Raw genomic sequence first — 26,944 nt, forward strand, 5'->3', positions numbered from 1 at the left:
AATAAAGCCGGATTTCCTAATGCTTTATTGACTCTTGATGGAGTAGATGTTGAGAATTCTTTTGTCTTCTTTCAATGACTTTCTCAAATATTCTAAGTGTTTTCAAAATTATAACCTCTTTAAGTACTGTGAATTTTTTTGAAGACCATTGTAATTTTTTTTTTTTTGGAGTTTTTGTTTCCTCAAAATGGTTTACTAATTTTTTTCAAATTGCCAAGTTTGTACAGATTTTAGAAGTATTTTAAAAATAACTATTTCTCTAAATGTAGGTTAGGCTTTAGTGACAATATATCAGTGTTCCTGAATGTCATGATTATATTGTTACATTCTGGTGGAAATAAAATATCACAAATGAGTTATCATAGATAATTAATTTAAAATGTGTCATTTTAATATGTTTTCTTCAGCTTCATTTTGCATTACTTTGTAAATATTAAATAATCTGATGAGTATGACCAGCATATAATATGTTACTCAATGACACCAAAATAATTAATATCTCCATCATTCTTGGATGTCATAAAATCTTCTAATTAAACATGTTTTAATAATTCCTGTATATTAAGTGAAAAACAATATACAGGAATCAGTGAACATCAGTGCTACTACAGAAGTATAGGTCAAATATCTTTACATCTTTTCACCAAATGTCAAACTGTGTAAAGGTTTAAAGTCATTTATTTTATAAGAATTTTTATTTGGAATATATAAATCATTGTTTATAATGCTTTTTATTTTACATGTGAAAATATTAAAATTAACATTACTGCCACTGAATATCTTTTGTGTTAAAATTTTTATTGCACTTCAAAAACAAACATCTATAATGCACAAATATTACAGTATTATTATATCACATTGCTTTAGTATCTCAAAATGCTATCTCTGCAGACAAACTAATATATTGGGTTTGCTTGTTTTCTAGTACCTGTAGTACTTGAATACGATCAGCATCCAGCTTTATCAACAACTTAGTAGCAGGATCCAGGTAAGCTGTAGGGCTGAGCTACAGGGAATAGCATATCCAAACTCCAGTAGTATTTTGAGTTGGGATATAAAAGGTAACGCCAGCAATCAAGGAGAAAGACTGATATGAAGTTCAATGAGTAAGAAGGGACTGGGAGCCAGCCAGACAAAAATGTTCTCCATAGGTTGCATGCTAAGTCCTTTTGACAAATGCTGCTAAAGCATGCATACGTTCGTGTGCCTCAGTTAGCAATTCTTTGTCCTGTGCATTGACTTTTACCTGAGGTAAATCCTAAAAGATGGAGATATAATTGATAAAACATCAAAATCTTTGTTGTCAAATAAATTATGCATAGAAGTTCAGATCTGAAGTGTTAGCTATAGACCACATCTTCCTAAAATAGCCTAGTAGAGTGGAACCTGATAAGTACTATAGTTGTCTAAAGGCAATTTGAAGTTTTCAGGTCTTTAATTCTAGGACATATAGCAGAAGTTTCAAAAGGAATCCTATTCCTAATTTGATAATTCCAAAGCATCAATGAGACCTACCTGTGAAGCCAAATGCCACTGACAGTACATTAAAGACTTTCATATCAATATATCTGCCTTATATTTACATTAACCCAGAAGACTTTAAAATAAATGTTTTAAATTGATATATAAGCTAAAATTAAAGACTTAGGTGAATTTTGAACATTTGAAGACAATAAGAGATTTATCTAAATTTATTATTGTTGTTGTTGTTGAGACGGAGTCCCCTCTGTTGCCCAGGCTGGAGTGCAGTGGCGTGATCTTGGTTCACTGCAACCTCTACTTACTTAGTTCAAGCAATTCTCCTGCCTCAGCCTCCTGAGTAGCTGGGATTACAGATGTGCACCACCACACCCAGCTAACTTTTGTATTTTTAGTAGAGATGGGGTTTCGAACTCTTGACCTCAAGTGATGCCCCTGCCTAGGCCTCCCAAAGTCCTGGGTCGCCATGCCTGGTCAATCTAAATTTGCAAATTTTTTTTTGTATGTCTCAAAAGAGGAATATGTCTTTCTCCTGAGAAATGGCCGAAAATGAAAATATTACTTCCCTTGGTCATTTTTATTCAAACATGTGCATCTATGTATGTATTCTAATGATTAATGAATGGATAATGATTGATTAATGGATATTAACAAATGATATTAAGTATCAGTAATATATGTCAACTAACAAATATTAATACGCAGTAAATACAACAGAAAATCAGAGATTACCTAGTGTTAATATGAGCAGTATTTTCTCATTTGTTGTCATTGTAAAGGTAAAGATTATAGACTTTTGACAATACATATCTAGTGAAATAAAGATGATGTCAGGAGAATTCATCTCCTAGATGTAATTTTTTACATCTTCGAAGTGACTTTTATGGTCATGAATTCACCAATTTTTAAAGTCTAGCCCTAAGGTTGGAGGCTTAAAGACTTTAATTTCCTGATATATTGAGAATAGCTGTATCATTTATAACTTATGCTTGACATGCCATCACATAAACTAGATTTATATTTATTCTATATTCTATAAATTAGAATTCAAATTTAAATATTTACAATGAACAATGTGATAACTATGCGGTACAGAATAATCTCACCTAAGTTATTCACTCCTTGGAATCAGATTTCATTAGAAAGCTCTTTGTGTGGATCAGCTGTAAGAACTCATCTCAATAGAGAGACACTTAATACCAGAAATAGTGAAATCATCTGCCATTTTACCTCCCTGAGTGGAGACGGACACATACCATAATATGCAGTACTTATTTTATATATTTTACACTTAATTATCCTTCAACATCTTCCTCTCCTATTAGCATGTTCTTCGTTAAATAACATGCATTCATTTAATAAGACTGATTCTTGTCAGGAAGACATCCTGTGTTCTTTAAGTGATTTGGCACGTATTGTGGGGATTCTCAAAATCTTCAATCTTCTTTAGAAGGAAGATCTTATTTCTAAATTCTATAGGAATAAACAAAATTCTATGAGAATAAAGCTACTTTCCGTCTTTTAAGAAAAAAATAAGCATTTTATTTATTTGCTTGACTCATGTTTTCAAAGAACAAACTTATAATCTGTGAACATTTAGAAAGTATATCAAATCTATCCTAGATATTTGTATCTTATACTCTGCGTCCACATATCAAAATGTGTTCACTTGTTTCCCTCCCTTTATTGAAAATGTAGAACTTTGCATATAAATTAAGGATCCTGAGATGCAGAGATGATCCTGGATTATCCAGGTGCACCCAGTATAATCCCAAGTGTTCAGATAAGAAAGAAGCAGAAAAGTCAGAGTCAGAGAAGGAGATGTGACCATGGAAGCAGGGTCCTACTTATGTGACTGAAGACTGAGAAAGGGCCCAGGAACCAAGGAATACAGGTCATCTCTAGAAGCCAGAAAACACAAGGGAATAGACTTTCTAGTGCACCCTCTCAAGGGAACACAGCCCCAGATTTTATTCCAGTGAAAACCATTGAAAAGTTTTGTCCTCCAGACCATAAGATAAATTTGAAAGATAATATAAATAAATTTGCATTATATAAGCCACTAAGTTTGTGTTAATTTTTCATAGCAATAGGTAACTAATACTGATAGTTGATGAGAATAAGGTTTTAGAAATGTAATTTCTGTATAGAACAGGAACATAAATAAAAAGCATTATCTTGAGCAATAGTAACTACATTATATAAAAAATATACATTTACTTACTCAATGCTGAATAACTCTATGTTGAGTAATGTTTAATCATGATGACCTATTATTTTGTAATTCCACCTCTCTAAATTTAGTTTTTGACCTTGCATGAGTTATTTACCACCTGTGTATTTGAGATTGCTTTTATTATACAATAGACAGAATAGTTATCAAAAGGAGTAGAAAAGTTCTTGCACATTGAAAACAATAAACATATGTTACTCATCAATTTGACAAAATTATTGCTGGTTATTATTACGTTTTTATTATGTACCTTGCAAATAAAAGCTACAATTGTAAAATATGACTTACATAAACAGTGACTAAATATCATTCACCGTTCAATCTTCCAATCTGCAAATTTCAAAGTTTTATGAAAAAAATAGACTATAGTATCTAGTTACTTTGTGGCATCATTGTAATCATTTCATTAACATGGGAGATACATAATTATATCACACTGATAACAGGAAAAACAGAATTCTCCCAAAATTAAAAACAACACATAAAAAACTGCAGTAAGCATTCTAAACAAGTCACCTTTTGTAGTATTAGTATTGCAGTATGTCAAGTCTGAATTAACAACAAAATCTAAATGCCTATTTAATGGTCTCTGAAAATATTCAATCTGTTCATCTCCTAGCTTAATAGAAATCAGATATAGGGATGGTGTTAGACTATACACTGAAAATCCAGAGGCTTAAAATAGACTAATAAATTTCTTTTTAGCACATGCTACCATCGGAGTGGTCAATAATAACTGTTTGTAGGAAATTGCTTAGCCTTTCCTCAACTATGGCCTGAAAAGTAATTTCATCTGAAAGTATTGTATTTTATCTGACACTAAGGACCTGTCTTAGTAAGTCTATTAAATTCTTATGTACTGCGGAATTGTACTTCAGGGTAATTTACAAACTATATGTGTGATTGGTGATTAAAATTACCTTCAAAGACAGAGTTCTATATTGATCATAATTTTCTGCCTATTCAAAAAGGAAATGAACAATCAGAAAGGCAATAAGTTATTTTTATGTGTGTTCCTACACAAAGATACTCAGTAGCTTTCTTCTCAAGAGGAGTCTGGTCAATTCAATTATACATAGACAATCTGTTTAGTTGAAGTTTTTTATTTTAATTGTTATTATCATGATGATTATCATTATCACTATTATTTTACTTTGTCTCAACAGTTGACAGTATTCTATCCCTATTTTGGTCTCCTTTTTGACTAAGGACATAATAAATGAAATAAATTTTGAGTAGTGAATTAATTTTATGTGAAGTTTTAAAGCAATTAAGAATTAATTTTGTTATGACAAGATAAATATATAAACTACCAATTATTATAAGATAGTAGTTAAAAGTATGGCAATGACATTGATATCTAAATGCAATTTTCTTTAGCTACTTGATTTTAGGGAAGTTATGTGTCATTTTATGTCTTAGTTCCTGGTAAATAGAAGATGGTCTGTATGTCTCTGTTGATCTCTTTGTCTCTCTTTGAACGCCTCTATCTCTTTTTCTTATCTCTCTGTGTGTGTGTACATATATAGTATATACATATAAATCTAAGCTATATAGTAAGATATACATATACACATACATATACACTTGTAGGTCACCATATATTTTATATTATGTACATAAATTTTATGTAAATATATCTATAATATATATACATATGTTCACTGAAGAAGTAAATGAATATGTTTCAATTTCCTACAACATTGTTTATGCCTTGTTAGAGATTGAACTTTCCTATTTTGCTAGCAATTTTTCTAGTATTTCTCCATAAAACTAAGACCAACACAATAAAGATGAGGCAAACTTTAAGAATCATATCAAAAATAATAGCTACAAAGAGAAAAACATAAAGGGAGGCAAAGACATTACAGCCCTTCGCCTTCCTCGATCTGTTTTTGAAGATGGCTTTCTGAATCATAGCCACGAGGCAACAGTCAAGAGCCCAGCAATGTTTGTAACGGAACAAGAAATGCAGTAAAGTAAAGGACAGCCGGACTGTTAGAGCTGGGTGAAGAAATAGCCTGGCAGGGTTGGCAGGTAGGGGAGGATTGAGCAAAAATATAAATACTTGGAAAAAAAACACAGGTAAAGTTTCTCATTGTCAGAGAAGGGAGTTACAAATAAAGAATCAGAGACAAATGGACTATATGGTTCTGGAATAAAGTAGGAGCTACTGGTGTGAAGTAATGGTTTTCAATATATGTAGATAAGTGCAGACAGAAATATACTAATGTGTGTGTGTGCACGTATGTGTGTGTGTGTAATATACCTCCTTGGTCTGTCCACTAAGAAAATCTGGAAGTAGTAACAACCTAGTAACAATGAGAAAATCTAGTGCTCAGATCTTGCATTTCTAAATATTTTTTCTACCATAAGAAATACAGATTATGTGGAGAAATGGCCAAATAAGAAATAAGAGAAGTCTGAAATATTATTCTGTCAGAAAATAATCAAATTGTCAAAGAATGAGAGACATATGCCAAAGGACATGAGAGAAGAAAAAAAAATCCTTTTCCATGCCAAGTAGTAAAGATATAGGCACTATGAAATTAGAAAATCACAGTTTGGTAACCTATGTAGCAACAACTGATATGGAAAGGTATCTATGGATGCCCGAAGCAATGCGTGAAAATGTGAAGAGCAGAATTTTTATGTAGTCACAGAATATCTCTCCACAAAATACTTTTAATTTGAAAAAAGACAATGAATAAATTAACAGTGAGGACACCTAGAATATATCACCGAAATTTATTGATCAAAGTGAACATCATCCATAATAGGGCAAATTGCTATCCTACATCAGCTGATAAAGTGGAAGGAGAACACACATCATATCTGTGATATTCTTGCTACAAGTGCTAAATGGAATGAAATCGTGATGAAATATCAGTCAAAGTCATGATAATAATGGAAAGACTAAAATACTAGTCTCGAGTGAATGAGTCAAAAGAGTTTATAAATAAATGTAATGTGCAATGTTATATTGGATCCCTTTACTATGAAGGACAGGATTGAAACAACTGGTGAAATTTAAATAGGGTCTGCAGGTCATCATTAGTATTATTTCCAAGTTAATTTCCTAGTTGTAATATTTGATGCCTTTTTTCATAAATAGTAGACATTAACTTATCCAGACTAATGGGTCATCATGTCTGCAAACTACTTTCAACATGAAAATAATATAAGTACAAATAGATAGATCATAGACAACAGACAGACAAAAAGACGGGAGGTACACATAGAAATAGAGATGCAGATGTAGACAGATATATATGAAATGGGAGGAGTTCCCTTATTCTCCTCGCAGGGCATGCAACAGGGTTGTGGTTTGCTTCTTTGGTGACCTGCTGCTTAAACCCTTCAGGGTAGTATGCAGATGGGCAGGTCGTGGGGATGATTTTTTGGGCTCCGACCCCAAGGCAGTGTCTAGGGTTGAGTTTTTACAGCTCTTGAAGCCCCAGTGGGCATGTTACAGTGTGCTCGGTCAGTTTTGGTGTCTGTAGGTAGCTTGTGTTAATCAGCTCAGTTAGACCCTCTGCCTTATTGCATGGACAGATGGCTTTCTGTATCCCAGGTCCTTGCCCTAGTGTACCAGAAATATTGGATCACACTTCTGCTTGGAGAATGATTGCAAGATTGTATCGAGTGGTGGAAGTAGCTCTCAGGAGGTGGATGGGGAGCCAGGAGGAAGATGGAGTGGAAAGATGGTCTTCCCCTGGAGTCCGGCCACCCAGTGGCCAGACCCTCCTCCGACCCCCACCAGTCAAATTTCCATCTGTGTCTGCAGCATTCCACCGTAGATGGCCTGCCAGTGTCTCCTAGTGTCTGTTGGCGTGTTCTTCTGCTCCACTCAACATCCAGCCACTTGTGTGTCCCCGCTAAGGTCTCTCAGGGTATCTGGGCACAGGATGGGGGACAGGGCGGGCCAAAAGGCAACTTTTTGGGCCAGAAAACAGAAATGCCTCTCCTCATTTAGGTCCAAGGATCACAGGCCCCAAAGGTGGAGCCCTTGTTGGGGACCCCACCTTCTCTACCCAGCACTTCCCTGCCCCACTCTCATATCATATATATATACACATATATAAAATATATATCTCATATATGTATGAGAGAGAGAGAAAGGATAGATAGATAGATAGATAGATAGATAGATAGATAGATAGATAGAATCACAAATTATCATCTTTGCTTTTTATCGACCTTTCTAAGTCCTGGGAATAATGGTATTTTTGTTTAGACGTTCAAGGCCACGTGCTTTTATGATCAATTCTATAGGTAGAAAATGAGCATATTCATCCTTTGTTAGTACCTTATGAGAAGAGGGTCCTCTCAACTATCACAAATCTCACTTAGAAAGCTGAAAAATATACCTATTAATAAAAGTAAGTATTTTATCAAAATATGATTAAGTCTGCCTTGCTTCACTCATCTATCCTGCTATTTTTTCATAAACTCAAAGGTGGTTCAGTTGCACACAGAAAGTGCATGGAGACTATCCTGCACATGAATGCCACTATTCCACTTGAGGGTTCAGCGATGTTGTTTATCTACAACAGATCATATAGATATGCATATTCTCTATCACTGAATTCACAATATAGATCTTTCATATTCTCTGTCACTGAACTAAAGATATTGCAGACTTTATCAACATAATTAGACAAATAAGCCCATAAATAAATACTGCCATATTCAACAAGAAAATCAATTACTGGACTACATAAATCAGAATGCAACAGTTAAGTCCATCAGTCAATGTGTGCAAAGTCTGTTCATTCACCTTATCAATATGAAAATTATTTTATACATATAAAAACATAGAAAATGACAAAACCTAAAAGAAATCACCAATTTATAGGGTGAAAATTTAAAAAACAAGTATGAGTTATTTATAAAGGGCAAAACATTTTCACAGGTTAGAAATATCTGAGGCAATCATCCGGTACAATATAAAACTGTACTATTCTATTGTTTCTATAAAAGTACTTAAGTTTTAGTGTTTTTCTTTCAAGTTTTAGTATATTTATCTGTGCACATGTATTAACTACTGTATGAAAAAATTATATGTGTGTTATCACACTTAAAGATTTTCTTGTCTGGCTCTCCCAGTCACTTTGGCATAGTAGATAACAAACAAAATTTTAAATGCAGATATTTATAAAACATAGGCTAGTGAAAAACACCTCTGTATTCTGATTAATAGTGATCTTACATGTCCATAAGAAATGTGATTTTTCTATATCCAAAACAAAGCCAGAAGACAACCAGAATATGTTTAGAGAGTAAGAATTTTAGAGCTGAAAGTAAATTTACAGTAATGCCCTAAACATGTCACATAAAGAAACAGATAATATTATAACAAGATCTTTTGGAAAATAATGATATATTTATCTTTCAAAAATATGTCAGAATTGTTTTCGAAGGTAAATTAAGGGATGTTGTTTATCTGCAGCAACCAAAGCTCTAGACATTATAAAAGAAACCAAGACAGGGAATAGCTATATGTCTGCTTTAGCTAGAAAGAGGAACTAACATAATTAGCAGCAATATTTTGTAATGGCTTATATAGAAAACATTTTGATTGACCCTTTCACATTTACATATTACACACGATCTGGTTGCCCTAAAACAATTATAATTACTTGGGAATTGTACACCTAAGACAAAATTTCAACCAGTTGAGGAACAGGCGAAGTCTGAAGATGGATTCTGAGAACAGAACATTTTTAACTCTTATAAGAAATTCACAAGAACACAAACTCCCAGTTTTGCTGAGTAAGTGTGAAGTGTCATCCTGCCCCAGGTCTTGATGGCAACATGTTGTAAATAAATAAGAAGCCAGACACCAATGTACACTGTGGCTGGCCATGCAAAGAGTAAAAGAAGCTGGATTTTTGATGATGTTTTTAAGCTATAAAATCATCTCCCCTGAAGTCTATCCTACTTGTGTCTCTCATAAGCAAACTTGTACATAATGCAAAAATAATACCACTACCATATTACCACTGTCAACAATTAAAACCATGTTATTTATTTAAGAAAACCTATAATATAAATGTACTCACAAGAAGAAAGTAATTACAAAAAAGTTTTTGAAGAAAAATATTTACTAAAATTTACTGTTAGGTTAAAACCGGTATGTTATTACACTAATCAACACTTCATCACAAATATTGTAATGATTAAGACATGCATGCTGAAATCTTCCTTTTAACAAAAGTTGAAATAGTCTTTATTTTTCTAGCAAAAAGTATTCCTACTATCTATATACAGAGAGGGGGGGTCTGCTTTATCAGTTATGCATATAGATTTACTGGTAGCTTTAGTTAGAATTCGAGATCTATACCAACCTTCTAAATGCATAATGAGGGAAAGGAGGACAAGGAAATTTTACTCAGTACCTCAGTGCAAGTAGATATTTGAGTTTGGTATTCTGGAAAGTTTAGTTTAATACTCTAAAAATGTCACTTTTATCGAAGCAAATAAGATTTTTCTTATAGTGTTTACAACAGGCCATGCACCTGGAACCTGTGTCATGGGCTAGTAAGACTCATGAAAGAAATGTTTCACTAACACATATAGTAAGACATTTTTAAAGAAGAAACCCCTAAAACGAAATAATATAAATAATATAATAAAATAAGGAATTGGAAGAGACAAAAATAAAATTAATTAAAATTAATTAGATTTTGCTTGGGGCATGTCAAGTGAATTGGATCATATGGACATTTGAAAGAAATATCATTGGGATAATTAGGTATGGGAAAAAAATTAATTTTAACTTATCCGCAATAAGTAACTTTACTTGATCAAAATAGATAATTTCAATGTTTCAGAAACATTGAATGGGAAGCATTATAAATATACTTTGCTAACTTTGTTTTCATTATTTGTGTATCTCTGTTTCTTCATCCATCCATTCATCTGTTCATCCATCTATCCATTTATTCATCCTGTCTGGTTTATGTTTATTTTCTTCTTTTACTTATAATTCTACTGTTTCTTTTTAAAATTGGGATATTTTATGAGTTACATCTAACTTGGGAGATATCTCTCCACTTTTCATAGATTATACAAATTAAAATTATCTGGGAAATAATTTGTAGTAAACTAACAAAACTATTTCACTAATATTTTCATCTACACACATATGCGTGTGTGAAGTATGTGTGTTTGTTCATATAATTTGTTTATCTTCATGTTTATGTTATTTGTAACCTTGTCTTAATATTTTCCCTTTTTTCTGAGCTGTTATTTTTTAAATGCCATTTACCACATTGTACACTATCATCTCTAGTGAAATAAAATTAAATTAAATTCCCAAAACTTTTTTTCTTGTATTACATTTACAGAATGACACATTTGCAGAAGGATTATGAATACTTAAAAATGAAGCAAACAAATTTATGATTAATTTCTGCAATAGCAATGATAAATGTCAGTACAAGAAAGTTTGCTTACATCAATATCATAATATTAAATTAGGAACGTATTTGTATTGATGATAATAAATCATCAGCTCTGAAAATCAAACTGACATCAACCTTAAGAGCTATACTGCTTTCTTATTAATTGGAATCAGATTGTTAAGGCTTTCTTAGTGAATTTTATTTCATTATATTATATTGAAAGAAATTTTGCTTAACAAGGGCTGATAAAGCAGCTTTCATTATGTATCTTGTTATTGGGTGTCTAAAATTACTTAAATTGTACGTTTTCTGCTTTATTCTTCTACACAATCTTATGGTTACACATCTGAAGAATATTTTCACAATCTTTGATAAATCTATCATTTAGATTGGCTTGAAAGGTGGATACTTAAGTTGGAAAAGTTGTTGAGGTCTTTCACACATTAGATTAATCTAACACTTTGTAAGGATTAGTTTTGGTTATTTTGCTCTGTGGGACTCATTAGTTTCTGGAACTGCACATGGCCATATAGCTTCTCCACATAACCTAGCTCCTGATTTGCAACTTTTGCAAATTAAAGGAAACAGAATTGTGTATTCCCTTTTTTTAGTCAATATGACATCTCACACATTTTAAACTTCCAATATTTTTGCCAAAATCACATGAAGTTGTATGACTTCTCAATTATCAATAATAATTAAAAAACAACCTGGGTCTTTTATATACTTTCCTCTGTATCAGGCATAAGCTATTCACGTTTAAGGCTTACTTTTACTTTTTGTTAATTTCTCCAAAATTTTTAATTATATTTAAGATTATCCTGGAATTTCTCAATAGTGAAGTTGAAAAACAGAGTCGTCTATTTTTTTTTTCTTTTACTTTTCAAATATTTGCAATACTTCTAGGTATCTTCTGTTATATATTTTAAATTAAGTTTGATTTTGACCCAAGAATATACTCTTAATTATTTCAACCATTTGAAGTGTATTAGGAACTGTTTGATGTCTAGATAATGGGAAAGACTCAGGGTGTGAGTCTTTGGCAGTGTGCAGCAAGGGCTCTTAATTTGTTGTTGTTGTTGTTGTTTGTTGTGTCTACAAGTGTCATGTACGTCCATTTGATTGAATGTTGATCACGACTTCTGTATCATTATTGATTCTGTATCTATATGTTTTATTAATTACTAAAGGAAAACTGGTGAAATCATCAACTGTAAATTGTAGTGTATCTTTCTTTTCAGTATATCAGTTTTTCTTTAACTTCTGAAGGTCTGTTATTTGATTTTTACACATTCACAATTTTATCTAGTCTTGATTAATTGCCACTTCTAATATAATAAACTTTCTTTCTTTATCTTTTGTAACACCCTGTTTAAATTCTACTTAAACTAATATGAATGTAACCAGTATGACTTTTATATGTTTACTGTTTGCATAGTATTTCAATTTTCATCCATATGCTTTCAACTTATTTATTTCCATATATTTAAATTGTGTATATTCCAAATAAAATATAGTTTAATCATTCTATTTTGCTGTTTTCTGACTCTTTGATTTGGAGCTCTTAGTTTATCGACATTTCATATATTTGTTATTATATTGGAATATATATCTACCTACCAAGTTATATTTTAGATTTCTTTGTTCCTATACATTTTCTTCCCTTTGCTACTCTCCTGACTTCTTTTTCATTAATTGAATGCTTTTTAGAATCTTAATTTGTTTATTGGTTTTTAGCTATATTTATTTACATTAATTTTCTCTAAGGATTACACTACACTCAAGTACATTTTCAGAGTCAATTTGAAGATAACATTGTTCACAACATAAAAAATGTAGAAAAATTACAAAACTATAGGTCAAATTTCTTCCTCCCTAATCATTTTGTTTTCATATGTATTAAATCTAATTTATTCCTCCCTAATCATTTTGTTTTCATATGTATTAAATCTATTTAATAATTCTTACAGTGCAAAATTATGTTTTTCATTTAAATGTTTTTTATGTTATAAACTATATATAATATACATATATTAGTCTCTTTATTCACATTTTTCTCTGATGTTGTTTTTCCTGTTGATTTTTTTTTCCCTGAAGTTATGTGGTTCCATTGGATTTATTTCAAATCATACGGAAAAGCTGCCTTTAGCATTTCCTATATAGCATTTCCTATAGTACAGGTATGCTGAAGATGAATTATTTTAGTATTCATTTATTTACAAATATAAAAATGTGTTTATTCACTTTGGTCTTGAATAATTTTTTTGCTAAATATAGAATTGTTGGTTGGCAAGTTTTGTTTGTTTATCTAGTCAACAGTTTGAACATATTGTTTTACTGTTGTTCAGTCTCCATATTTTAAGATGATGAGAAGTTGGTAATCTTGATTTCTGTTTCCCCGTTAGTAATGTTATTCTTTTCTGGTTGCTTTGATGATTTTTTTTATTGTTAGTTTTGGCAGTGTGATAATGGGGTACCCTCTTTTTAGTTATACTTGGGTTTGCTGAGCTTCTTCAATCAGTGAATTCCTGCTTTCATCTCAAGGAAATTTCTGATGTTATTTCTTCAGATAATTTTACTGACACATTTTATTCTCAAATTCTTGGATTCTAATTGTTTATTTGCTAAACTTTTAAATAAAAGTATTCTATATGAAGTAACTCAGGAATGGAAAGCAAAGTATCATATGTTCTCTTAAGTGGGAGCTAAGCTCTGAGTATGTAAATGCATAAGAATGATATAACTGACTTTGGAGACTGAGGGGAAGGGTAGGAGGAGGTGAGGGATAAAATACTACATGTTGAGTACAGTGTACACTGCTCAGGTGACAGGTGCCAAAATCTCAGAAATCACCCCTTAAGAACTTACTCATGTAACAAAAACCACCTGTACCCCAAAAACTATTGAAATAAAAAAAATTGCATTCTTTATTTGTCTAATTGGGCTGACATAATTGAAAACACAGACTGCATGGTTGAAATAACAGAATTTTATTTTCTCATGGTTCTGGAGGCTGGAAGTTCAGGGTCAAGGAATCAGAAGAGTTGTTTTCTGGTAGAGCTTTCCTTCCTCTCTTGGGCACGTACCTCTTCTAATGGTGTATTCACATGGCCTTTCCTCTGTGTGTGCAGGGAAGAAGAGAGAGACAGACAGAGAGAAAGAGATCTGCTAATTCATCCTCTTCTTGTAAGTACACCAGTCCTAATAGATTAGTTCTCTGCCCTTTTGACATCATTTAATCTTAATTACTTCTTAAAGCCTCTATTCCCAATTACAGTTACATTGGGGGTCAGAGATTCAACATACAAATTTTGAGGAGAAAAAAATCAGTCCGTTATATATTGTCTTGTGTTTACTTCAGAAGAATTTACTTAACTTTTCAAAATACTTTTTTCTCTCTGTTTTTTTAGGAAAAACATTATTTCTATTGATCTTACGCTAAATTCACTGAAACTCTGTTCTGTTATCTCCATTCTTATTACATTCATTCCGTGAAGAATTCTGGCTTTTTTCCTTCCACATATTGCATTTTTTAAATTCCAAAATTGCAGTTGGATTCTTTGTAAAATTTCTATTACTGTGCTGTAATTTTCTGACTGGGTCATCTAAATTCTGTCTTTATTGGTTTTCCTATTTTCTGGATAGTCGTATTTTTCTTTGTCTTCCGTTGCTGACTAATTTTAACTTCTATCTTGGACATAATGAGGGATTGATATTTGATGGAATCCCTGGGTTCTGGCATGTATGCACTTTCTATAAATATTGATTTTGTTGTTAAACAAACATTCAATGTACCCGAGATGCAGCTTTATCTCTGCTGTGTTGACAAAAGCTCAAATATCAGTTCATTCTTTCCGGCCTTATCTATGGTACTGGGGTTGAGGTATACCACAAAACTTCAAAATTTAGGGATCGCTCACAAACTCTTGCAAAGTTTACAAACAGATCTAGTTCTATTCCTTCTGAATGCTACCCTATCCAATAATTTTTTTTTCCTCTCGCTGTCAGTGACTCTGGCCGAGCAAACTCTGTCTTCTGTTCTTGAAGAATTTAAGCTTGTGGGTTCTTAGTGTTATTCTGTCTCTGATGAGAAGACTGGGATCAAACTTTAAGAAATAAATTTGGAAGTAATACTGCTCAATTCCATCTTTTCTTCCATTTACCAATATCTAAGTGCTTTTGTTTTTTTGGTTTTTTTTGGTACATTTAGATACCTTTTTGTTTACAGGAATGTATAGGTTTTACCTGTAGAATGAGTTGTCTAATAGGATTTCTTTACCAATGTCCAGAAGCTCCACTGATCAAGCACTTTTATTAAAAAAAAATAGGTAAACTAGGGCTGTATTAATATATGTTCAATATTTTTGCCACTAAAGAATGTACACCTCATACTCTAAACATATTACATAGTGTAAAAATATCTACAATATAATCATAATTTAATTAAGATAGTTACATAATACATAGTTGTAACTTGATTCTACTTAGTTCTACCAAGTATGATTAAAATGCCTGAAAAAATAAACAATAATGATTCACTGTACATTTTCCTATATTTTAAATCATGTTATATTTTAAATCAATAAATATGTTATATTTATACCATTTTGAAACAATTAAAATCTAAATGATCAAAAACAATAGGCTGTAAAAAAATCACTAAATGTTAAGGAAGTTATTTAGTTATTTCAATATTCCAGAGTAGAAAGAGATGGAAATACCCTAAATTAGGATGGTGGGAGTACAAAATAATATGAATATTAGAGAGCCAGTAAAATAAAATCAGAAGGAATAGCCATAAATTGAACAGGACAGTTGGAAAAGTGGTTAAGTGACAAAGATGATGGAAGTTTTACTCGTGATTTCTGCACATACTGAATCCAGAATCGATTCCGTGGAAGCCTAAATTGGAATAAGTCTGATGGGGGTCCCATGGTAGTAAAACGAGTGGTGTTGTTTCATTGGTTTAGTAAGATGTGCTGAAGCAACAATCATGCATACATTTTACCTGTTTGTTGGAGATTCAATCTGCAGCTTAGATGTGTGATAGTTGCATAGAGGTGACATCTGAAGCTACTTAATTGGTTTAAGCTCATTGAGAGGAAAAGTACAAAAAAAAATGAAGAAACCCCTATCTACACATCCATTTATCCTCTAAAAGAACAAAATTAAACACGCATATACAGGTGAGCTATATGAATCTGAAAAAGTATATGCACAGCACCTGTGTCTTGCCAGATACAAAGTTAAAAACCTGGACCAATTATAGGCTGTTGTAATATGACATATGAGTAAAAGAAAATTTTTTTTCTCTCTTCTTTTTTTTTTTTTTTTTTTTTGAGACACTCTCTCTGTCACCCAGGCTGGAGTGCAGTGCATGATCTCAGCTCACTGCAACCTCCACCTCCAGGGCTCAAGTGATTCTCCTGGCTCAGCCTCCCAAGTAGCTGGGATTTCAGGCACATATCACTGTGCCCAGTTAATTTTTGTATCTTCAGTAGAGGCGGGATTTCAACCATGTTGTCCAGGCTGTTCTCAAACTCCTGGCCTTAAGTGATCTCCCTCGGCCTCCCAAAGTGCTGGAATTACAGGCGTGAGCCACCGCGCCTGGCTGCAAGGTAATATTTCTAAAATGCAAGAATTTTTGCTCTGTTAAAGTGTTTAAATTGTGAATTATAAAGTGTCCTTATTTCTCCACTTTGCAATGACGAATAAAAAGTGTCTGGGAATGGGATAGAAAGGAGGACAATGACAGTGGAGAAAAGTATGAAGAGCTTCAGGTACAATCAGATTTCTTCTCAAGATATCTAGCTACCCCAGAGGCAGTTTGGAAACCACAGCAAGCTTCATTTGTGCATATTTATTTATGGTCTATCCAAGGACAAAATTTTCCATACACTTATCTTTGTATATTGGCTTTACTTATCTCTGTCTCATCAGGGGTCCTTCAGTGAAACTTGGCTGTTTTCCTGATGGAGTACACAATCTATTTCCAACCTATACATCTCACAAATGGTAAGGAGTAAATCAGTCACTCTATGTTTCATTGAAGTACTATATGTGTATTCATAGGTATTGCAAGTGAAATATTTTAGCAGTGCCAAGTACTTCCTGAAAGTGCCATTCAGACATATGGCACAATATGTTTATACCTATTGCAGACCATCTGTTGTCTAGGCTCAACTGAGCATTTATTTTACTTTTAATTCACAAAGAAAATGGAAAATAGAACTGGTCCGTGTACCATAATTTGGCAGAGTTTTAAGCAGGTGCAAATTCAATAAGAAAACATATTTAAAGCTGCAGAAACCTCACTTATTCTGTCCCCTTGTGGATATATAGGTTTTCCAAATCAACACAAATTTTTTATCCCTTCATGTTTAGGTCTGTTGCAGTGTGTAATGGGGTCAGGTGGGATGAAACTGATTGAGAAAGCAGAGAAATATATATGCTTTTACTGAAAAAGTAAGTAATGTCTATAATAATATGTGCAATGCAATTTTATTGGTGTATCAAGTGTTATATTTATAGGGAAGATAACAGTTATGAAGACTTTATTATTTTTAACCAATTTTACTTTTGCTTTTAATATTTTACATATACATAGAATAAAATATAATGTAAAATTTTCATAGACACAGTCATCTTATTTAAAATGTGAATATTTATCAGAAACCAAACCATAGACATACAGCTGAACAAAGAAAATGACAGAATACATTCACATAGCAATTAAAGCATGTATCTCAGTAATTAATTTAATTCCTAACTTTGATATGAAAGTATTTTTTAATAACAGTTATTTGCAGAACTGATCAGATGCTCTTCTAATTACTAAATTTCAGTAACTACCTCAAGTAATATTTTTGGCTGAATTTTGCTATATTGTAACATTATCTATAGGATCATTGTAATACCAAGGCTATTGTTGCTGCCACAAATTATTTGAGTATTTGACTTGAACTCTCTTGAACCTTAAATTTTCTTCATTATCTGGGTTCATTAGGTAGGAATTGTTCAAGACATTTTCACTGAACAGAGTCCAACTACATAGTGGGTCAATAGGAGAAACTTACTCTTTTCAAAGAGTTTCTATACCATTCAGTCAATATTAATAAACATCTTATTTTTGAAAGGCACCATGATCAACATAAGTTGATATATAAAAATATAAATTATTTATGAAATTTTTTCTCAAAGCCTGATGTCTGATAGATATATATAGTCTCACAAATAAATAAGTAAATAAATGCATGAAGAAATATAAATGATATTACATAATGAAAATATAAATACATCATCAAAGAGTAAGTAGAGTAAGTTTGTTTTAACTCTAAAGTTGAGCGCTACCACTGTGAAATAAAAGAGGAGGAGCCTAAAAAGCTTTAAGAAAATCTACTATAAAAGAGAGTTTTGAATGAGTGGTTGGATTTTGGCATGCAGAAATGGGGAAAAACCTATTTGGGATAAGAGACCGTGCAGATAAAAACATTAAGAGATTTGGTTTTACATGGTCCACTTGAATAAAAAAAAAAAAAACACCTTTGCATTGCTTTTAATTCTCAGTACCTCTGAAATTTACAATGAATCAATAGTTGAGTATATAAGTAAATAATGAGTGACACATTTAAAAACAGTGCCAAATCAAGGACACATTAATATAATCAGGATGGCAAATGGGTTTAATCTCATGGCCAGCTCCTGTCCATTAGTGATCTCCAAAAGCACAATCTTGAGAATCATTTTTGTTTTTTTGGTTCAATGAAACTAAGCACAGTGACTGATTAGTGTTGTTTTCCAAGGTCACTGAGGGCATTTTTCAATTCTACCTTAATTTACAGCTTCAACTTTTCCCCTAATAATACTGACTATATATTTGGCATTAACAAGCTGAGGTTCTTTTCATAATAATTTATTTGCATTCAACCTTAATCAAAATGGGCTCAGAGGAATCACAGAATAGATTAAATCGATTAATTAAACACCCTGACTTTCCAAGAGACTGTTAGTATGTAAGTGGATTCCTCTGCTCTTCTCTAAAGTGGCCATTGGGGAGCAATTCAAGGCTTTAGCTTAATTCTAGGTATGAGAATAAAAAGATAGGGCTGGAACGTTTTTAGTGACAGTGTATCTGAATTGTACTTACTGGGAGATATGGACTTGATCATTTGCTATTGGATCTCTGTCTCTAAACTGAATCATAGAAAAGACTGTTGCATTTTCTCCTCTTTTCTTTATACATTTTACTTATCCGATAATGTGTGTTTGCTCATATTATTTTGTAAAAGTAATACATCCAGCAAGAATAAGACATTATTCAGAATTCTAATCAGTAATCTTGATCTGGTTCCATATAATAGAGATATGTATGAGTCTAACTGGATCTAAATTCAAAGCTTAAATAACACAAATTTTTAAATATAACCAAAATTGCCCCATTTCCCCAATTGAAAAATGTTGATAATCACAATATCTCCTTCATAAGAGTGTTGTGAGAATTAAATAAGTTTTAAAAATCCTTAGAATAGTACTTGACCCATAAGAACCACTCAATAAATGTTTAATATTGTTTTTATTGTTATAATTGGGGCATTACAGCACAATGGTTAATAGCAGGGACTCTGGGGCCAAATGCAAGGGTTCAAATCTTGCCTCTTATTACCTGTGTGACCGTAGGCAAATTTAATTTAGAATTAAATTTAGAATAACCCTTATTGTAGAATTAAAAATACATGTAAGTAAATATATATATATTTAAATTCAATAGTTTTATATATTATATTTAATTTATAAATCATATCTAAAAACCTACATTTATGAGTATACATCTAGTATGTGTGATTGCATATACATGTATATACACATACATAGCTTATAAATCTTACAATTATATATTGTATATGTAATATATGTATAATAATATATAATATATTGTATATAATATACTATATATAATTATATCTAGTTATATATTTATATATAATTATTTATATTTTTATAATTATTATAAATTATAAATATTATAATTATATATATTGTATATAACTATATACGATTATATATAACATGTTATATATAATATATCATATATTATATATAACATATTAACATATGTTAATATACATAATTATATATAGTTATATACAATATATTATATAATATACATAACTATGTATATTAGTATATATTATATATATTTTATATATTATGCATATATTATACATATATATTGTATTATATATTGTACTATATACAAATATATAGTACTATAATATGTTATATAATACATAGTACATTTAATATATAATTGTAAGATATGTAAGCTAAATAAATATATGATTATAAGATTTGTAAGCTATGTATGTGTATATAAATGTATATGTATATACAAGGCAAGACTTTGGTCAATGTAATATTTAGCTATCTATAGGTTATAAAAATACCTTTCTGAATATTCAGCCTGAAACTGAGTTTTTAAAAATCTACATTTCTCATTGCCTATTGCTATATTTTTGCTGCCCTTAATGGTTGGGGTTAGAACTTTATTTTACACAATATGGGTATCATAAAATTTGCAGATCCCTGTCAACATTATCTAAAATGTCAGACATTCCCAAGGGCAAGCCACAAGGTTATACCTACAGAGACCACTGCTCCTAAGATAAAAGAAATTAAAGAGGTCCTTCTGCCTTTCATATATACTTAGTCACCTACTTTACCCAGAAGATGATATCTGTCATTGCCACACAGAGGCGCTCCATTGTGATTGCTTTTTTCATAGCTATAATTTATTGGGAATCTTCTATGAAGCAGTTGCTGGGCCAGAGAGTTTAGAATTTTTTTTCCCCCTATACTCTAACTAATAATAAAATCCTAGCTTCTGTTGTCATCTTTTTGTTTTTTTTTAAGACAGAGTCTTACTCTGTCACCAGGCTGGATTGCAGTAGCACGATCTCGGCTCACTGAAACCTCCGCCTCCTGGGTTCAAGCGATTATTCTGCCACAGCTGGGACTGAGTCGCTGGGACTACAGGCGCGTGCCGCCACGCCCAGCTAATATTTGTATTTTTAGTAGAGACAGGGTCTCACCATGTTGGCCAGGGTGGTCTCCATCTCTTGACCTCGTGATCCGTCTGCCTCAGCCTACCAAAGTGCTGGGATTACAGGCGTGAGCCACTGCGCCCGGCCGTATCGTCATAGTTTTTAAGGCTTAATTAATTTTAGGTTAATTTAAAAGAATTCTCTTATGTTGTATCAAGAATAACGTGTGTGTGCCCCGGTGTGTGTGTTTCTATGTGCGTGTGTATTCTCATTAATAGGAAAAGTCATCTACAATCAGTACTCACTATTGTTTCCTGTTTCAGGAAGTTTTTGGTTTTTCCTCTCTGGAATGTCTTCTGTCTTTCAATTGTCTTTTGTTCAGCATGTTACAAGCACCGTCCTTAAATCAGAAAGGAATGTTAAACTATGCTATGAATCTGTACATTTTAGACTTTGATTTGTATGATACCTCAAAAGTCTATTACATTTATCTTTAAACATTGTTCCACTGCCTTCTCTCGTCCTTGATTACAAATGTCAACGTTGATTAGAGAAGGCTGCTTTTAGGCTGCTTTTCTTTCCATTCCAACGCACGTGCGCGGTACACACACACACACACACACACACACACACACACACACACACACAGAGTTTGGAAATCCTTTTTTTCCTATTTTTCTCTATATTGGGAATTTCAGAGGACAAATGTATGTATTTTCATTTAATTTTTATTAAATTTGCCAGAGACTGGGTTAATCCATTCAGTTGCCAGTTAAAATCCTTGTGCAATGTGTTACTCAATTATCCTTATCTCTCTTGTGGAATTCCTTTTATTCACACACTGTGTCTCTTAGATCTGCCTTTCCAGGGTTTTTGTTTATTTGTTTATTTTCCTTATTATTTCTATTTATTTCACCTAATTCTTCAGGATTACGTTGTTTGCTTACTTCTTTTGAGAGCCAATTCTACCTTTTACTCTTTCAGAACAAAAATTAATTCAAAGCAGTGACCATTGTCTTTTAAATTATCTAAGATTTAAATGAAATATTTCTTCGGTTCTACACACTGGTTTGGTATTTGTAATGCCAGCTACTTGGGAGACTGAGGCAGGATAATCCTTTGAACCTGGGAGAAAGAGGTTGCAGTGGGCCGAGATCACGCCACTGCACTCCAGCCTGGGTGACAATGTGAGACTTCATCTCAAAAGACAAAACAAAACAAAACAAAAACCCTGGTCAGTGATTTAAAGTTAAAATGAATACTTTCAAAGACCCAACTGGTGCAATTCATAACTTGAGATACAGTAATTAAGTGATAAATTTTGAACCATCTTTTCTAATTAGATTATTTCATCACAGGAATAACCACTCTCAGGGCTGGCAGTTATCCTTCCAGGTAGCATTTTGTTACAAACCAGTCGTACCAAATAATAATAATAATAATAATAATAATAATAATAATAAGAAGAAGAAGAAGAAGAAGAAGAAGAAGAAGAAGAAGAAGAAGAATGATGATGATGATGATGTTTTAGAAGAAGAAAAATAATCCAAGATGAAAATGCAGAAATAAAAGCTAAAGATTGAGAAAAGAAGAGTAGTAGTATTTGGAGAAATGCAAGTAAATGCTGACTTGTATAGCGGCAGTCCCCAACTGCCAACTGACTGGTACCAGTCTGTTGCCTGTCAGGAACCTGGCTGCACAGCAGGAGGTGACCAGCGTGGCAAATGAGAGAAGCTTCGTCTATATTTGTAGCTGCTGCCCATCACTCACATTACTGCCTGAGCTCCACATCCTCTCAGATCAGCACCCTTATTAGATTCTCATGGGATCACAAACCCTATTGTGAACCTCACATGCAAGGGATCTAGGTTGTGCACTCCTTATGAGAATCTAATGCCTGATGATCTGCTACTGTCTCTCATCAACCCCAGATGGGACTGTTTAGTTGAAGGAAAACAAGTTCAGGGTTCCCATTGATTCTATATTATGGTGAGTTGTATAATTATTTCATTATGTATTACAAAGTAAAAATAATAGAAATAAAGTGCACACAAATGTAATATGCTTGAATTACCCCAAACCATCCCTGCTGGTGCATGGAAAATTTTCTTCCACAAAACTGGTCCCTGGTGCCAAAAAGGTTGGGGACTGCTGTGACTGCTGCTGTATACAACTTTAATAATAAGGCTTTATGCAGTTAAAAATATAAAAGTATAAAACATACCAGAAACATGTAATTCTATTAGAATAAGGTACATGAAAATACAATATCCTAAGTCACTCATATTACATGGCTTCAACCTTTGGTATCTTATTCTGGTTAGAATAATCATTGAAATAATTTTTGAAAGCATGTCTAAATGGGAGGAGGGTAACATAAAACATAATAAATACTACTCAGTTAAAATGGGAAGGAGAATGTAGGAAAAAGAAGAAATTATAGAATATCAAGAAGATGGAACAAAAAATGAATAAAGCAATACAGCATTTTAGTCCTAGTGAATTTAAAAGTGGTCTCACACTGGTAAATATATGAGTTCCTATATCATATCATCATAGAATAAACATTCCAGTTAAAATGTGTTGATTGTTAGACTAGATGGAAAAGTTTGTTTTTCAATAAGAGACACACATAATATTTAAGAATACAAAAGGTTGGAAACTAGGAATACAGAAGAAGTATAGTACATAAAAATTAACCAAAATAAAGATGGCATAAATTTATTAATATCAGAGAAAATGGAAAAATATTAGGCAAAAATAGCAATCACAAAATATATAAAAGGATATAGATTACAGTTAAACCTAGAGTTAGAAAATCATAAATTAGAAAAAAGTCTAAAATAATGAGATAAATATTTATCTTAAGAAACACAATGAAAGAACAGAAAAATAAACTACTGTACAACAAAATTTAAAATGATAAAAGCATTTATTAATAAAATTAAAACATGAAACATATAAACAAATAAAGTCAGTATTGATCATTTTGAAATCACAAATTTCATAAATCCTGGGTACTTCTGATCAAGAAAAACAACAAACAAACAGAAAACATTGCTAAGAATCCTAAAAACATAAAAACACAAGAGGATAAATGGACAGATATATACCTCAAAATTTGGCCGGGCACAGTGGCTCACGCCTGTAATCCCAGCACTTTGGGAGGCCAAGGCAGCAGATCACGAGATCAGGAGTTGAAGACCAGCCTGGCCAATAGGGCGAAACCCCGTATCTACTAAAAAAAAAAAAAAAAAAAATTAGCCAGGCATGGTGGTGTGCGCCTGTAGTCCGAGGCTGAGGCAGAAGAATCTCTTGAACCTGGGAGGCAGAGGTTGCAGTGAGCCATGAGCCATGATTACACCACTGCACTCCAGCCTGGGTGAAAAAGTGAGACTCCATCTCAAAAAAAAAAAAAAAAAAAAAAGTCTAATAGAGAAATACCTACAAATATGTAGCAACAAAAAAATAAATATATTATAAAATCTTAAAATTCTAAAATTATTACGAGATAAATCAATAATCAAAAGTGTGCAAAGACAATAATGAACAACTCTAGACCCTGTGACTTTACCTGACCTAAATAGATGATGATGTGTGACATGTTACATGAAATAAAAGACAATTCTATAAATACCTCATTCTCCTCAGATTATTTATAGATTCAAAGCATTTCCAGCCTCTGAGATAAAAGCGTAAGGCAAAAGTAAAATTTTAAAAAAGCATTTCTAATCTAAATAACATTTTCTGGGTATATGAGTGAAAGTTGTTAAACTGGTTCTAAATTTACATGGAAATAAGCAAGGACAATTTTAATCAACACACCTTAAAGAACAAGATGAGAAACGTGGAGGATTCTCAATAACAGAATAAATCAGCAAGACAAGCAAATGAACTATGATAAATTCATAAAAATCAAGACCATTAAAGCAAAAACAAAATACTATATTTTAATGTAAATAAACTACAGTTACAGAAAACAAGAAAAGATTAAAAACATATTGCTAGGTGAAAGAACAAAAAAAGACTTTTTTATTTTAAGTTTTGGGGTACATGTGTAGGGTGTGCAAGTTTTGTTATATAGGTAAATGTGTGCTATGGTGTTTTGCTGCACCTATCAACCCATCACCTAGGTATTAAGCCCAGCATGCATTAGATATTTTTTTCTGATGCTCTCTCTCCCCTCATCCACTCTGACAGACTCTATGGTGTGTTGTTCCCCACCCTGTGTCTATGTGTTCACATTGTTCAGCTACCACTTATAAATGAGAAGATGTGGTATTTGGTTTTCTGTTCCTGCATTAGTTTACTGAGCATAATGGATTCCAGCTCCATCTATGTCCCTGCAAAGGACATGGTCTTGTTCCTTTTTATGGCTGCATAGTATTCCATGGTGTATATATACCACATTTTCTTTTTCTAGTCTATCATTGATGGGTATTTGGGTTGATCCCATGTCTTTGCTATTGTGAAGAGTGCTGCATTGAATATATATGTGTATATATCTTTATAATAGAATGATTATATAGAAATAGAATGACTTTTATTCCTTTGTATACCCATACTGGGTATACCCAGTAATGGGACTGCTGAGTCAAATGATATTTCTGGTTTTAGGTTTTTGAGGAATCACCACACTGTCTTCCACAATGGTCGAACTAATTTAAATTCCCACCAATGGTGTAATATTGTTCCTATTTCTCCACAGCCTCACCAATATCTGTTGTTTCTTAACTTTTTAATAATCACCATTCTTTTTTTTTTTTTTTTTTTTTTTTGAGACAGAATGTCACTATTGTTGCCCAGGCTGTAGTGCAATGGCATGATCTCAGCTCACCACAACCTCTGCCTCCTGGGTTCAGGTGTTCTCCAGCCTCAGCCTCCCGAGTAGCTGAGATTACAGGCATGCGCCACCACAACCAGCTAATTTTGTGTTTTTATTAGAGATGGGATTTCTCCATGTTGGTCAGGCTAGTCTCAAACTCCCAACCTCAGGCTATTCACTCACCTCAACCTCCCACAGTGCTTGAGCCACCGCACCCAGCCAATAATCCCCATTCTTAACTGGGGTGAGATGGTACCTCTTTGTGGTTTTGATTTACATTTCTCTAATGATCAGTGATGTTGAGCTTTTTTAAAAAAAATTTCTGTTGTTCACATAAATGTCTTGTTTTAAGAAGTGTCTGTTTATGTCCTTTGCCCACTTTTTATTGGGGTTGTTAGTTTTTTCTTTTAAATTTAAGTTCCTTGTAGATTGTGGATATTAGATCTTTGCCACATGGATAGATTGCAAAATTTTTCTCCCGTTCTGTAGGTTGTCTGTTCATTCTGATGATAGTTTCTTTTGATGTACAGAAGTTCTTTAGTTAAAATAGATCATATTTGTCAAGTTTTGCTTTTGTTGCAATTCCTATTGACATTTTCATCATGAAATCTTTGCCTATGCCTATGTCCTGAATGGTATTGCCTAGATTTTCATCTAGGATTTTTATAGTTTTGAGTCTTACATTTAAGTCTTTAATCCATCTTGAGTTAATTTTTGTATAAGTTGTAAGGAAAGAGTATAGTTTCAATTTTCTGCATGCAGCCAGCTAGTTCTCCCAGCACCGTTAATTATATAGAGAATCTCTTTTCCATTGCTTGTTTTTGTCAAACATCAGATGGCTGAGATGTGTGGCCTTATTTATGAGTTCTCTATTCTGTTCCATTGGTCTATGTGTCTGTTTTGTACCAATACCATGCTGTTTTGGTTACTGTAGTCTTGTATTATAGTTTGAAGTCCA

The 26,944-nt window shown here is 32.5% G+C and overlaps 2 long non-coding RNA genes across 3 annotated transcripts in view; one reads left to right on the top strand and one right to left on the bottom strand.

Moving 5' to 3' along the window:
* Positions 1–275: 275 nt before the first annotated feature.
* The window catches only part of LOC105481676 (uncharacterized), a 60,201-nt gene continuing 33,532 nt past the window's right edge, over positions 276–26,944 (top strand). For both annotated transcript variants that reach the window (XR_987079.2, XR_987078.2), the window contains exons 1-4: positions 276–988; positions 14,253–14,307; positions 17,062–17,136; positions 17,506–17,586. This is a non-coding gene — a long non-coding RNA (uncharacterized lncRNA). The remainder of the gene's footprint in view (positions 989–14,252; positions 14,308–17,061; positions 17,137–17,505; positions 17,587–26,944) is intronic.
* On the bottom strand, positions 14,129–21,563 carry LOC105481677 (uncharacterized). The gene is made up of 3 exons (XR_987080.2): positions 21,467–21,563; positions 15,367–15,429; positions 14,129–14,240 (listed from the first exon to the last, which is right to left on the bottom strand). It is a non-coding gene; the product is annotated as an uncharacterized lncRNA (long non-coding RNA).

The sequence above is a fragment of the Macaca nemestrina genome, chromosome 16 (assembly GCF_043159975.1).
Source record: "Macaca nemestrina isolate mMacNem1 chromosome 16, mMacNem.hap1, whole genome shotgun sequence".
NCBI classification, from domain to species: domain Eukaryota; kingdom Metazoa; phylum Chordata; class Mammalia; order Primates; family Cercopithecidae; genus Macaca; species Macaca nemestrina.